General features: G+C 37.3%; 1 protein-coding gene across 1 annotated transcript in view; it reads left to right on the top strand.

Annotated features, from left to right (window-relative positions):
* Positions 1-433: 433 nt before the first annotated feature.
* LOC132148956 (sodium channel protein type 4 subunit alpha B-like) overlaps positions 434-14,879 on the top strand; it is a 39,156-nt gene continuing 24,710 nt past the window's right edge. Inside the window, exon 1 of the mRNA XM_059557786.1 lies at positions 434-570. The gene's annotated coding sequence lies outside the window, so the exon portion shown is untranslated. The remainder of the gene's footprint in view (positions 571-14,879) is intronic.

Here is a 14,879-nt window from a genome sequence, read left to right as displayed (position 1 = left end):
TTTTGTCGTCCAATCACGTCGTGCCTCTTGTCTTTTCAAACGGCTGCGTGTGTCTAAGGAGAAAAACGATCTGTAAAATATACATAATATCAGGTCATGATGTTGCAATCATTTAACATGACACAGATGTACTGTTAAGTAGTAATAATAACAAATCAATATAACGCTTTGATTTTAATACTTATATGAGAAGGTTTTTTATTTTATTTGTTCGCAGGAACTGCGGTCCTTAACTAGACTAATTACAAACTTCTTCAGTCCTGTCAGCATGTTAAGCTAGGCTATAGTGAACGTGACTGCATTTCCCATGAACATTACCAACATATTTGAATGTAGCCGTTTTCATGATACCCCAGGAGTGTGAGAGTTGAGGGAAGTTGGCAGAGTGTCAGAAGTTTAAGGCGAAGTGATGATGCTACCTGAGGCGTTTCTCAGGTTTCACACAAGACACCCGCGCGTGAGCGACAGCTGCCCGGAGCCTGGACCTTCTCCCAGACCAGCAAAAGTTTCGACGAACACTAACTTTCGGACCTAAGATTCAAGGAAAACCTTTTTTTCTGGCTGAGAAAGGTAAAACTATTTTTGGATATTTGGTGGTCGTCTTGTATTGGCAACAGATTATAATGGGCTGTTTGCAAGTAGCCTCTTGAACTTATTAGTCTTGAATAACATGGCATTGGAGTTTGAACTTCATGTAACAAGTATGTAATTAGTATCACAGAGGTTTTTATGTCAGAGTAAAATTATCACGTCTTCATTTGTGCAATGAGAGTTTAGGGTATCTGTGCTGTGCTGGAATGAATCTTGATAAAATAGCCTAAGGATTCGGAAGAGACAGGAGTGTCATTCTTCTAATGTAACTTTAAGACGTTTTCTTTCTTTCTTTCTTTCTTTCTTTCTTTCTTTCTTTCTTTCTTTCTTTCTTTAAGAAATTAACACTTAATTTAGTAAGGATGCATTCAATTAATCAAAAGTGACAGTACAGACTTTTACGTTGTTACAAAATTTATTTAAAAAAAATTTTTCAAACTTTATAATCATCAAAGAATCCTAAACAAATGTATCACCATTTCTACAAAATGTTATCCAGCACAAATGTTTTCAACTTAATAATAATAAGAAAATGTTATTAAAACACTAATGAAATCAGTATATTAGAATGATTTCTGAAGAATCATGTAACACAGAAAACCTGGAGAAATCACTGCTGATCACAGGCATATTAAAATAGAAAACTATTATTATTATTATTATTTTATATTTTGTTAAGAACATCATTTATTTCCAATATAAAGAGTTTAATTAAGTGGAAATAGATTGTTAAAATTATCCACCAGATAATGTAAAAATAAGAAATGTATTATTTAGGGGATTGAGGGTAATTGGATATACGATGGCTTTATTTTGTTTTCAATGGATAAAGCAGCAAGCTGGGCACCATATGTAACAGTGATTTAACCACGGTCCAGAGATGATGTTGCCACGACGCTTAGTCTCGGCTGTTTACCATTGCTAGGCAACTTGGTGCATGAATACAGAATTCATATTTTATAGCCAAGCTTTATTTGTTGAGACACTTTAAGATGTTTTCACTCCTGACCAGACACTTATATACATGAACTGTCTCATTCCTACCCTTAGGTAAGTTATTGAGATTCAGATTCAATTTTCAGAAAGATTGCATGGCTGAGACTGTTGAGACTCATGTCACTGCAGGATGTCCATGTATAACTAGCGACAGGACCTTTGATCTGGCCATTAGAACTGATATTCTGTCTCTCCTTCCATCTCTCAGCGTAGATATTCACCTCCAGAGACATCCAGCTCTCTGGACTATGTTTACAGACATGCTGGACTCAAGTGGTCTAGTTTACATGTGTGCATTCAAGCACAGATGTCTGTATATACATTGGAGTATCAGTGTGAACATATTAAATTAGGTGTTGTTTTTTTCTTTATACATGCATTATTTGAACAACGTAACAGCTGTTATTATCCTATTATGAGATTTATTCTCTAACAATTGACTAAAAATTGAGAGGATCAAACACATGCTCTTGAACATCTAGGTTCACATCAACTACTCTCCTGCTACTCTTGCCAGACCCTACCAAAGCTTGTGACATCCTTGCCAGGCTTATGCCATGAGTAAGAGAACAAGACATCTTGGAGGGCCAGGTCACCCCCTGATCCACGGGCCTTCATTAGACATACAGATCAAGTTGGAGTCTCTATCTCGTATTAATACCTGTCAGCAGCCCAAACTTCATTTAAGTCCCAACTCTGGCTCTTCATAGAGACGCCTGCTCTAGAAGAGACAGAACTCCTCTCTGACTCTGAAAGAGTTTGTCAGACTTGGTCGTGAACGGGAATGGAAGCTCTGACAACAGACTCATTGTTTAGGGATGTTTTTTTTTTTTTGACATTTAAAAGATGTCCAAAATATCTTTTTTTTTCAGTATGGGAGCAGTTTCGGACAGTGGACCATGAGATGATCCAGATACATGGGCATCTTGAGACTGGGGCACAGGGCAATGAAGTTTCTCAGCTCTGGATTTAATTAGTTTGCCCATTAAATTCAGATGCATGCCTAGCACAAGGCAGATCATCACTTCCTAAGCTGTCCTTCAGCGCTGGAAATGTATACCATGATTACTTAATAGAGATGCATTAATGGTATACATTTCCCACGTGGAAGCCTCAGATCTTATGTCTGCAGAGTTTTTGCCTGTGCTGACATTGAAGACACATTCATCTTGTTTGGTTGTCTCTGCCGTGAGATGTTTTAATAAATGTACAGTGTGGTACAGTGGGGTCTAAAGTCAGAGACCACTTGTGAAAGTGCTAGTGTTTTATATTTTTCTTTTAACACACACATACACACACACATGTGTGTGTGTGTGTGTACACTACCAGTCAAAAGTTTTTCAACAGTAAGCTGTAAAACAGTAAATCAGTAATATTGTGAAATATTTTTACTATTTAAAATAACTTTTGACTGGTAGTGTGTATAATTCATTTTATCAGCTTAAAAGAGTGTGATATTCAAAGTGAACGTACGTGGTTTGTCCCTCTTTTGCTTTAAAAAGAGCGGCACTCAAGCTGCATGATTCATGCAACATGATCTCCACAAGTTTGTACAAAACCAGATTTTTGATATATATATATATATATATATATATTTAATCTAAAAATATGTACATTACCATTCAAATGTTTGGGGTCAGGGATAAAAAAAAAGATGCATTAGAGCAAGGATGTATTAAACTGAACAAAAGTGACAGTGAAGAAATATATAATTTTACAAAAGATTTTATATTTCATACTAATGCTGTCCTTTAAACTTTCTATACATCAAATAAATCCAGAAAAATATGTAGCAGCACAAATGTTTTCAACATTGATAATAATAATAAATGTTTCTTGAGAAGCAAATCAGCCGATTAGAATGATTTCTGAAGATCATGTGACACTGAAGACTGGAGGAATGGTGCTGAAAATTCAGTTTTGATCACAGCAATCAATTACATTTTCAAATATATTCTGATAAAAAAACAGCTGTTTTAAATTGTAATAATATTCCAATATATTTGTGTTTTACTGTATTTTTGATCAAACAAATGCAGTCATGGTGAGCATAAGAGACTTCTTTCAAAAACATGAGAAATCTTACCAAGCCCAAACTTAAAAAAATAAATAAATAAATTGCAGGTCTTTTAGTAGTTCTGATTGTGTGTGTATGTTTGTATGTGTGTTTGCCGTTATCTGTGATTGCGTGATGACCATATGATTGAGATGTTTTATCCTTTTCGTCATTAGAAAATAAAACTGGCTTGCGCTAGACAGCACTATTGGATGTAAAGTGATCCAAGCTTGTGACAGCAGTAGAGTTTAGCCTCAGAGTTTAGTTCGTTCTTGGCCGCTGGGTAAGGTCTTGATTCTCAAGCTTGCTTGGCCACTAGCACTGAAATCTGAGAAATACAGTCCCGACGGGTTTATCAGAATGATAAGCCATTGAAACATTTGAGTACCAAACCCTGATAACATATATAACGTATATTTTTTATTATTTTATTCCTTTGTGTGATGCGATAAACACAACTAAACCCTGTATAAGATTCATTGAAAAATCCTGAACAATAAAAATAGAAAAATAGACATTTTAAGACTTGATTAAAATACAGAATTTAAGACTAGATAAAAATGTATAATATGTTAAGCTGGTCAGTGATTTTTTTTAATACTTTGTAAGTTTTAAACTGTGATTAGGTGCAATTACAACCAAATGTGGACATTTAGAAGTTATTAGAGCTACATAAAAAAAAACAATTGTAATTAACAATTGTAAATAAAGATTATTGGAGTATGTTTACAAGACAATTCTATATCATTAGGTTTAATTCAATGTGTTATTTGCTGTTTCTTTGTAGTTATCGTTAACAAATTTCTGAGTTGATTCTCAGAAAGGTAAATTCTACACCAATTGTTTTTGAGTGTACTGTAAAAACAAAAGCAAAGATGCATATGTTTTGATGTGTGCTTGATTCTTAATCAGTGTTGTGTTTCCACAGAGAACGATGGGGAATGTAGAATTGCTGCATGGGTCTGTCACATCAAACAGCGGCTAAATGATTATGATTTCACATAATCAGTAAGGGCAGAATAGCTGTTGTTAAGGGTGGTTAGTAATGTCAGAGGTCACAGGAGGGGAGAGCGGGGACACTGCCACGGCCATAACATTGCTGGAGTCCTTTCTTAGTATCAGTGCAGTGTTTGCAGAATTCGCCTGACGCTGTTGATCTTGAAATGGTTTTGCTTTCCTCATTAAAGGTTTAAGAATAGGATTTGAAGCCAGCAGCTATAGATCAGAATGCATACATGAAGCATTTCGCTCGAACGAGTTGCAATCACACAGGGTGAGGACGCTAGACTAGAGGCGATCGCTAAGTGTCATGGTGTTGAAGTGTGCCAGAGCAGAAGTGAGATATGACTCCGCGAGAGAGGGAAAAAAGAAACGAGGACACAATGTGTGCATGCGAATGAGAACAAGAAGATAGAGATAGACTTTAGTAAAAGCTGTCTGTGTCCAAGGTTTTTAAAGTTACATTATGGCGTCCCTTTATCAGAGCTATGAGTGGTTTTATGACAGGCCGCTGATGGATGAACGGTACTATATTTCATATCTGAGAGAGCGGTCGGGCTGTGCGACCCAGCGGCGGCGGGCTGATGGGCTAGTATAGTGCCCACTTGTAGCTGTGACAGTGTTGTCATGAACACTGTTGTAATGCTTGCTCAAAAAAGACCCTGCATCGTCATTACTTGAACAAGCGGACACATTATTTATTGTTAGTCTTCTCTGAACACTGATCCGTAAGTCCAGTATTCTTTAGTACTGTTTCCCCACAGTCAGTATCACTTTTATTTTCTACTTGTTATCCACTAAAGTTCAGTTGTGTGGCTTTTGGGTTTATGTTTATTGCTTTAAGACTAATTATACTAAATGCTTGTGTAATATTAAAAGTAAAACCAAAAATATTGATGACTCATGTTGTACTACACAGATTTTTATCCGGTCAGATGCTCTCTAGAATGAGAATGTTCTAAATGAATGTTCAACTGACTACAAAGTAGCAAATCCTTGTTAATGGCAAAGATGTAATTAAAGTCTGTTAAAATATACACTACTGTTCAAGTTTGGGGTTGGTAAGTTTTTTTGAAAGAAGTCTGTTTTAATGCTCACCGAGGCTGTAATTTTTGATAAAAAATACAGTAAAAATGGTAATATTATAAAATATTATGACAAATAGCTGTTAAAATAACTTTTTTTATATATATATATTTTAAATTTTAATTTATTCTTGTGTTGCAAAGCAGAATTTTCAGCATCATTACTCCAGTCTTCAGTGTCACATGATCCTTCAGAAATCATTCTAATATAATCTAATATTGGTCCTCAACTAACATTTCTTATTATTATCAATGTTGAAAACCGTTTCATATCTTTGTGTAAAACTGATACTTTTTTTTCAAGGTCCTTTGATGAACAGCAAGTTCAGTAGAACAGAGTTTGTGGCATAATGGTTAAATTGCCGGACATGTAACCTGAAGGTTGTGGGATCAAGTCTCAGATCTGAGAGGAATTGTCGGTGGTGGGAGTGAATGATCAGTGCTCTCTTCCATCCTCAATACCAAGACCGAGGTGAGACCCTTGAGCAAGGCACCGAACCCCCAACTGCTCCCTCCCTTCTGAGTATGGGATTCCACATCACGTCACTATTTAAATGAAACTGTGGTGAAAAATATTTATTTAACCCTCTCAAGGCAGGCGTTGCTGATTTGCAACAGTTAAAAACTAAAAACCTTATTACTTAGTACTAAAAACTTTACTAAAGGTTACTAAAGTTACTAAGTTACTAAAACTTAATTTGAGCCTGAGACAATGAAAACATGGAACAAATCATAATAATATTTTTTATGTATTAATAAAATAAAACGTATTATGTATATAATTTTTATTTAGTTTCATTAGGCTTCATTAAATAATTAATCTATGTTATTATTTAATCATTTTTTATTTATTTAATAATTATATTTACAGCTTTCCAGTGCTTTAAGTGGCCCAAAAGAGGTGGCGGTACTCTATTGCCTATATATATAGTTTTTTTTTTTTGATGACTCCCCTCATCCCCTGAGGTAACAACAACTATATTGAAAGGGTTTTATATACAGCAGTATAAACAGACGACCTTATAAAAAATAATAAATCCTTTTATTAGTTTGTGGATTTGCTTGAGCTAGAAAGAGCTACTGAACATAAATAAAATGTGCAAAAGGATTTTGAAAAAATACCTTTAGAATAGGGTGAATGGGGCGGGGGGTTAAGGGGGGTGTCTGCGTTCTTGGGTGTAGGATGGGGGGCTTATGATATTAGACTTCGTAGCCTATAATAAAAGATAATGAATTTCAAACCTTGACTAAACACATTTTTATTCAAAGATCAACCGTCTGTCATTACTCTTTAGTCTGCCACAAGAAACAACAACATTAAAATCATGAACTCAAATGTCATTGTAAAAAGAAAAAAAAACAATGACTGTTGTAACAGTGCGTAAATCAGATCGTTCTGTAACGCTAACGCTAATGAGCTTAAACTTATTTTTTGTACACAGTGACACTGTCAATCACTCCTGTATGCGTGCATCACTGTCCTCCTCGCAGCTTCAGCAACTTGCACTCTCTTCATCAAGCTTTAAAACAAAAAGGGGACAAAAAGGTCGTATTTTCTTTGTGCATATAGATTAATTAGATAAATGAATATCTAGATTCGTGCCTAGATGCCTACGGTATTTTTTTAGAACTTAGAAAAAAGATGCTGCAGCCAATGAGCAGCAGGCGGGGGCTGGTTGCAGGACGACTCAACCTCCGCAAACAGTTTTTAATGTTTATCAGACAATAACTACTCAAGATTTTGCTGTATAATTTTCGGGACAATTAGGGCCAGATTCGGGACAACAGTTTAGATTTCGGGACTGTCCCGAATTTTTCGGGACGTCTGGTCACCCTACCTGAAAGAGCTACTGCATTACTTCATTAGCTTGCGTCTGACCTGCAGCGATATCATTAGCCGCATTTCCACTGACGGGCCAGTGCGAGCCAGGGCTTAAAGTGGGTCGAGCGGGGCTAATAGCCTTGGGCCAGTAACACGAGGCTAGAAATGCGCAGGGTTTCCACCGTCAGGGTCTGAAGCTCCGCTGCACGTCACTAAAACACACCCTTTACACGCCTCTCAGGAACATTTTACCAACAAAGAGAAGTTATCAGAAAAGAAACAAATCAATGGAACATGCGCGATCACAAACGAACATGATAAAAGCGGCGTTTGTTTGCATGTTTTGTTAAATATTCAAATTCAAAAGCATCGATGTTTTAAATATAGAATAAGTGATGCTTTGATCATAATGATTCAATTTTACCAGGACTCAAAATTAATCACACATAAATAGGCCTACACTTATTTCTATTTTATTTATTTATTTTTAACGCTTATGAAAATAGCCTGCTTATATTCAGTCGAGTCTGTTTCTGTTTATTTTTTAGCCACATTTAGAATGAATGATAATATCTTTATTTTTATAAAAGCTCCCGATTATATTTTTTATGATAGGAAACGTAGCTAATCTCTCGAGAGGAGACTTGTGACAGATAATATAAGTTACTAAATAAATACACGATTGTGATAGAGAATAAGAAGCTGACGTCTGATTTCTTCAAGCGGTCACATTTACCATGTTTACTATGGTAACATGTTTAGCGTGCATAGTCTTTTACATCGCTTAAAATATTTCTGCCTTGTTTACGTGATTATAATCCACATCGGATCGCGTTATTTCAAACACTCGCTGCTGACTGAAAGTGAGTTTTGAGCTCAACTTATTTTATAAAGTGTTTATTAATGGTGTTATAGCTGTTATCTTTCTGAAATGATCCGCAGTGCAGACGCTCTCTATTTTTATAAAAGCTCCCGAGCAAAAATCCTTATTTGATGATATGCTACGTGGAGCTAAACTCTCGAGAAGAGACTTATGACAGATAAAATATGTTAAATAAATAGACAATTGTGATTGTGTGACAATTGTGAGAATAAGAAGCTGACGTCTGATCTCTCCTGGTTGCATTTACCACTTACCACGACTGGCCCTGGCATGCACTAGCACGCCCAGTTTAAGCTCGCCAGTGGAAACGGCTATTCAGGCTTGGTGGGGTGTCAGCCAGCGAGTCATCTGATTCTGACTGTGTTCTTTTAGTACTCAGAGTCTTAAGCCAGGAGAGCATATTAAGTGTTGTTCACTGTATTTGTATTTTTACCGAGCCGAGTGTGCGCGTTTCACACACCCTCACCGGCCATGTTGAGTTGTTACTGACAGCGGCAAAAGCGATGCATGCACTTTTCACTTGTAAAACTCAAGGTTGTATGGGTAATGTAGTCTCTGCTCTCGGTGGGACGAATTAGGAAGCTTGCATTGTGAAGGGCGCTCTGAAAAGCGGCAGCGCAGGCAAAAGATTAAACCACTATTAAAACAGATGTCCAAATGAGCGTACCGGTACGCTAAAAGCACGTTCTGGGTGCATGGAGAGGTGGCGGTACGCTCAAGAGCTATATTTGGAAGTGGCGGTACTGAGTACCGGTGTGTACCGGCCCACTTAAAGCACTGCAGCTTTCCAAGAAAATGGAACACCTGACCCAGTGTCATTTGCATCTCAAAATAATAAATATTTTTTATTATTTTTATCTTTGCTCAGGTTAAATTCCCTCCATCCATGTAAAGATGTTTTTCTTTTAAAAGTGAATGGCATTTTGAGCTTCTACAATATATTGACTAAAATGAAACGTATGATCCAAAACATCGCTTTGGAATAGGAAGTCCATGTTACACGGCACACCACTAGCCGCTAGAGACCCAGTTTAGCCCTTTTCCTCCTGTGACTGGTGGCATTGTCAGCACAGTGAGTAGTCCATGACTAGTGTAAATCCTCTTTGACCCTACACTGGCCCTACATGACTGGTGCCTTGTTCTGCCGGGTGAAAACACTTGTTGAATATGTTGCCATCTGGAACTTCACTCAGGTCTGTTATCCAAAGAGATATCCTATTATCCTATTGTCAGTTTATCCAAAGTATCAGATTTTCTGACTTCAATGGCCTGTTTGGATTGCGTGTGTGTCAGGGAGACGCTAGTTCTCAGGTCTCACCTGGGTCCCCTGCTTCACAGTTTATGGTGCATAGTTATTCTGCACAAGCAGAAACTGTGCTTCTGATCTGCAGACTGTGAGCTCTGGTGGCCTGGTTGGCTGTCACCAAGTCTGACACAATTCATTAAAAAATGTTGATGGTTCATTCTGTATATGCCATTCCTTCAAGGGTACACTCCATTTAAAAAAAAAATAGGCTCATTTTCCAACTCTCCTAGAGTTAAGGCCCTGATATACTTCAAATGAAGTTAGCTTTTGTTCTTAGTTTGGGGGCAAAAAAAAGGTTTGAAAAGGCTGAGGGACGGTATACTGTTAATGAACATTCCAACAGCCCCGTGCTGCTGGAGGCGGGGTGTAAATTAATGTAAACATGTCTTGCGACGCTCACGCGTATCCCCTTAACACAACAACGGTGAAGTGTAGGCAATCTCGGTGTGAGACGGGCACCAATGCTCAGGGGTGCGTTCTCCGATAACGTTGTCTCTTAGCGCGCTACGAATACTCAAAAGGTACACCTTAACTACAGGTATACCTTTGCTACGTGTGTTCTCCGAACTATACCTTTGGATGTTGCTTAAGGTAAACCTTCTTAAGTTCGACCTTAGCAGTTGCTGTCCATGGTGGAGGTGCTGAATAGGTTGATATCGACGCCTCGATGATCGATTGTGCGCTCTTTCCTTCACAGTGGTATAGGTAAAGTATTGAGAAAACAATATTCTTTATAAAGAAGCATTTTAGAAATAGTACAAACTGCATTTATCGGGGCTTATTGAAATAAGTACATGCAGAAATAAATACGAGTATGTGTTTATAATTTAGCAAGTGTACAATCCCAAACCCTCACGGCCATAAGTGTGTTAATGTTCTCCACAACGTATGCTGATTATCCACCAGCCGTATCACATTATTGGCGTAAATCGCTCATTTGTGTAATTGGATGATTTCCTCAATAAAAGCGCAAGCATGAGAGACATACCGACATTCACTATGTGGGGGAAAAAAGTCCGCAAAAAGAGATCGCCCAGCCACACTGAGGTCTTACTCAGCCCATATCCATCCCCAACAACCTCCAGAAAACTCCACCACGGCATAAAAACGAAGAGCCGCCAGCAGCTGAATTTCGGGGCTGAGGGGGTAGCTCCGTCGAGCTCCGTGCTGCTTCTCTTATAAAGTAGTTGACAAACTCTAACTGGCTCCGCGGACGCCGCCGTCTTTGATTTAAAACAAGTACTCGCTGTCTCGCTGCCATAGCTATAAAGTTTGTGTAAACTCATCTTTCTTTATATAGACTCCTAAGCCTTTTCTGTCAAATGGTTCGCCAGCTGATGTGCCTTAGGATAGTAATTAAAAAAGCTAACAACCATTAGTGTATGGAAACTTTATTAATGAAAACACTTCCATACACTGGGTGTAGGCTATAACAACTTAAGTATTTTATGTGTATAATTTTAAAGTAAAGTAAAAATGTAATTTTAATACTAAATCAGATTTTATATTAAATGTTCATATAAAATTTTCTATGTGTAATTAAACTGCGATGTAAAAAATCTTTTTGCGTAGTGGTGGCCACTAGCGGTATGAACCGTCAGCAGCTATAAGGTATAGCTAAGAGCGCTCCAGACCAACCTTACGAACGTATGACTTGCAGAAGGTATACTTAACTAAGAAGGTTTCGGAAACCACGTATTAACGATAAGGTACTTCTTAAGGTACAACTTAAGAACGACGTAGCGTTAAGGTAGTTTCGGAGAACGCACCCCAGAATATTATAGACATAAAAATAATGTTCAACAGCAATTCAGTGTCAAGTATCATGTTTGCAATACCAAAGAACCATACCATTTCCATAATCAGTTCTTTATGTGAAGTGTGAATGTCTCATAGTCTGGAAACTTGATGTGCATGATGTGGAAAAAAATATTGGGGTCAGTTTTTTACTTTATTTTATTAGTGTTCATCTATTTTATTAAACTAAATAAATTGTTATACATTTTTATATTTTATGTGGTTTTACGATTTACTTTTGATAAAAACAATGGTTTATTATTGTATGTTCATTTGGCATCTCATTTATTGTATACCCTTTAAAGGGGTCATATGATGCAATTTAAATATTTCCTTTCTCTTTGGAGTGTTACAAGCTCTTGGTGCATGAAGGTCTGTAAAGTTGCAAAGACTAAAGTCTCAAATTCAAAGAGGTATTCTTTATCAAAGTTAAGACTCTTTCACTCCCCCCTAAAACAGCTCATTCAAACACACCCCCACATGTACGTATACGTCACTAAGTGGAAATATTTGCATAATTTTGCCCAAATGTTCACGGAAAGAAAGAAGGCGTGGTTTCAGTAACCGCAGTTAGTGTTGAAGCAGCCATGTCAGGGAGATGCTGTGTGTTTCTATGCAAAAGCAAAAGCACTTTATTTGGCCTTTTTTTAAGTAGATGCATTTAGGAATCTTTAAGATTACTTACAACGATGAACAGCAACGCATTTTATGGACGACTGTTTCGTGAACATAGGAGAAGAGGTAATTCTGACTTTGCTACGACAATCTGCCGCTTCTGAATCAGTTACTGTAAGTATGTTTTGTTATTAGTTTAAGTATTTGCTATTGAATGTTCAAATGCTAAGTTTTGCTCATTGCGTGTGTATATGTGTCTGTGTGTGCGTGTGTGTGTGTGTTAGAGAAAGATAGAGACAGGGTCACAAAGTAGAGTCAGCTGTCTTAACCGTCCGTGGCTTGTGTACCGCAAACACATACGAGCTTCATCACTGTGTCTGTCACACGACTGTGTTCCCCTTTCGGCTTGAACAGATGGTAAAACTAAGGACATTATTAACTGTCTTTACATTTATTTTGAAAGATGAAGCTCGCGATTATGGAATGGGGGTGTTACATTTCCACAGAGAGCTTGTGGTGATCAGCCAATCACAATGCACTGGGTCAGCTGGCCAATCAGAGCAGACTGTGCTTATCGGAAGGAGGGACTTTGTAGAAAATGACCCATTTTGACATCGAGGACCTACAATAATGTACAGTATTTGAAAAATAATGTGTTTTTTTTTAACATTAAAACATGTCAACATATTCTGTTACGCAAAATAATGATCTTTAAAAAAAGCATCATATGACCCCTTTAAATTTGCTTATTGAAAGAACATTAGCAGCAGCATGGTGTAACATTTATTTGAAACACGTGTATATGGTACTTGCTACCTTATGTCTTTGCTCTTTCCTTTCATACTTTTCATGGCTTTGGAAAACTTCTCTCAGATGTTTCTGTGCAAGACTTTTTGTATAACTCTGGGTCATTGACACCAAGCTTCGTTGCTAATTTTTTCTATGAATTAAATGCTTTCCCTGAATCTTGTAATTATGTACGTGAGCAATCGTACAAGTGCAGATATTTCTGTGCCAGCTCAGCTATTCAGTGTATTCATGTTGCTAGTGACTAGGCCAGAGATATTGTTCTCTTGCCTTACCTCCATTGAATGAGAAACGAACCGGGGGAAAATCAAAATTGCATCAAAAAAGGTGGAGTTTCTGAATACACCCACCGAGTGTGTAACCACCACGGACCAATGGAAGCTCAAGTGCTTAGGAGCCAAAACTGGAGTTATTTTTGGCTCCTAAGCACCTTTGAGCTTCCATTGGTCCGTGGTGGTTACACATGTAACCCAGTAAGTTCTCTTTGGTAAGCTGTTTCAAAATGCCAAAACAAATTCAAAACAAACTTTGTTTTGGCCTGATTTTGTTCGAAATTATGTCATATAAGTTTATTCTTCGATTTCGTTTGAAGTATACCAGGGCCTTTAAACAGTTGAGTTTTATCGTTTTCAAATCCATTCAGCCGATTTCCGGGTCTGGCAGTAGCACTTTTAGCTTAGCTTAGCATAGATCATTGAATCTGATTAAACTGTTAGCATCTCGCTCAAAAATGACCAAAGAGTTTCTATATTTTTCCTATTTAAGCTTGACTCTTCTGTAGTTACATCGTGTACTATGACCAACAGAAAATGAAAAGTTGTGATTTTCTATGCGGATATGGCTAGGAACTATACTCTCATTCCGGCATAATAATCAAGGAACTTTACGCTGTAATGTGTAAATCAAAATATATTTTATATTGTATTGTATATTTCAATACTGTTTAATATATAATTATTTTGTTTATTTTGTATTTTTTATACTATATTTATTATATATTATATTACATAATTCTTATAAATATATATTTATATATTCAAATTTTTTATGATTATATTTTATATATATTTGTTTATATATATATATATATATATATATAAAATTAGTGGTGGGCCGTTATCGGCGTTAACTCTTATCGGGCGATAAAAAAAATATCGCTGTTAATCTATTCTCAAAGTTGGGTTGAGAGCTGGGTCTATATTAGGCGAGCTATGACTTTCACCTTGATATTTTAGCACGGATGTATACCTAGCCGAATCTGTAGGGGGCGAGAACGAGTCTTTAAACCTGTTTGTATGCCTACTTTGAAATTACCACATCAAACGTGACTTGCTAACATGGATGCAGCTGAAGCTGCCGGGTTTGCTTCAGGGAATTATAATTTTTTTTTTTTTTAAGAAGCTTCCGAACGGACACCTCGACAAGACGCACGCGTGTTTCACACATAATCCGTCTGCAGTGCGTATGCAGTCCGTGTGCGTTTCGTATGTGGTGCTGAAGCAGCATGAACTAATACTCATTGTGCTTTCACAAAGGACATGTTTGCAGTCCGCTACTCTTTACGTAAACGATCCAGGAATGCACTGACGGACCGCAACCACGTGAACGCTGGAATCCGTTAACATGGGTGTGTAAAAAAATACGAAACGCATACGCACTGCAGACGGAGTATGTGTGAAACAGGCGTCAGGTTGTTTGCACCTTGTGCAATGTGGAATTAGTTTACAGCTTTCTCAAGCACTTTGTGATGGATTTTGGAAACAGGAGATGAGCCCCTTTTCTAATGCACCACTTGTCTTGAGAAACCCGTTCTCAAAGACTTAACAGTACTTTTAGTCATTGTTTTATTTGGGTAGCACACATATTCTGAATGCCTTTGGCAGAATTCAAATGAGCCATTTTAATATAGATTAATGCCTAGA

Source organism: Carassius carassius, chromosome 9 (assembly GCF_963082965.1).
Source record: "Carassius carassius chromosome 9, fCarCar2.1, whole genome shotgun sequence".
Taxonomy (NCBI): domain Eukaryota; kingdom Metazoa; phylum Chordata; class Actinopteri; order Cypriniformes; family Cyprinidae; genus Carassius; species Carassius carassius.
The sequence above is the reverse complement of the archived record's forward strand: the minus strand, read 5'-3'. Positions and strand labels throughout refer to the sequence as shown.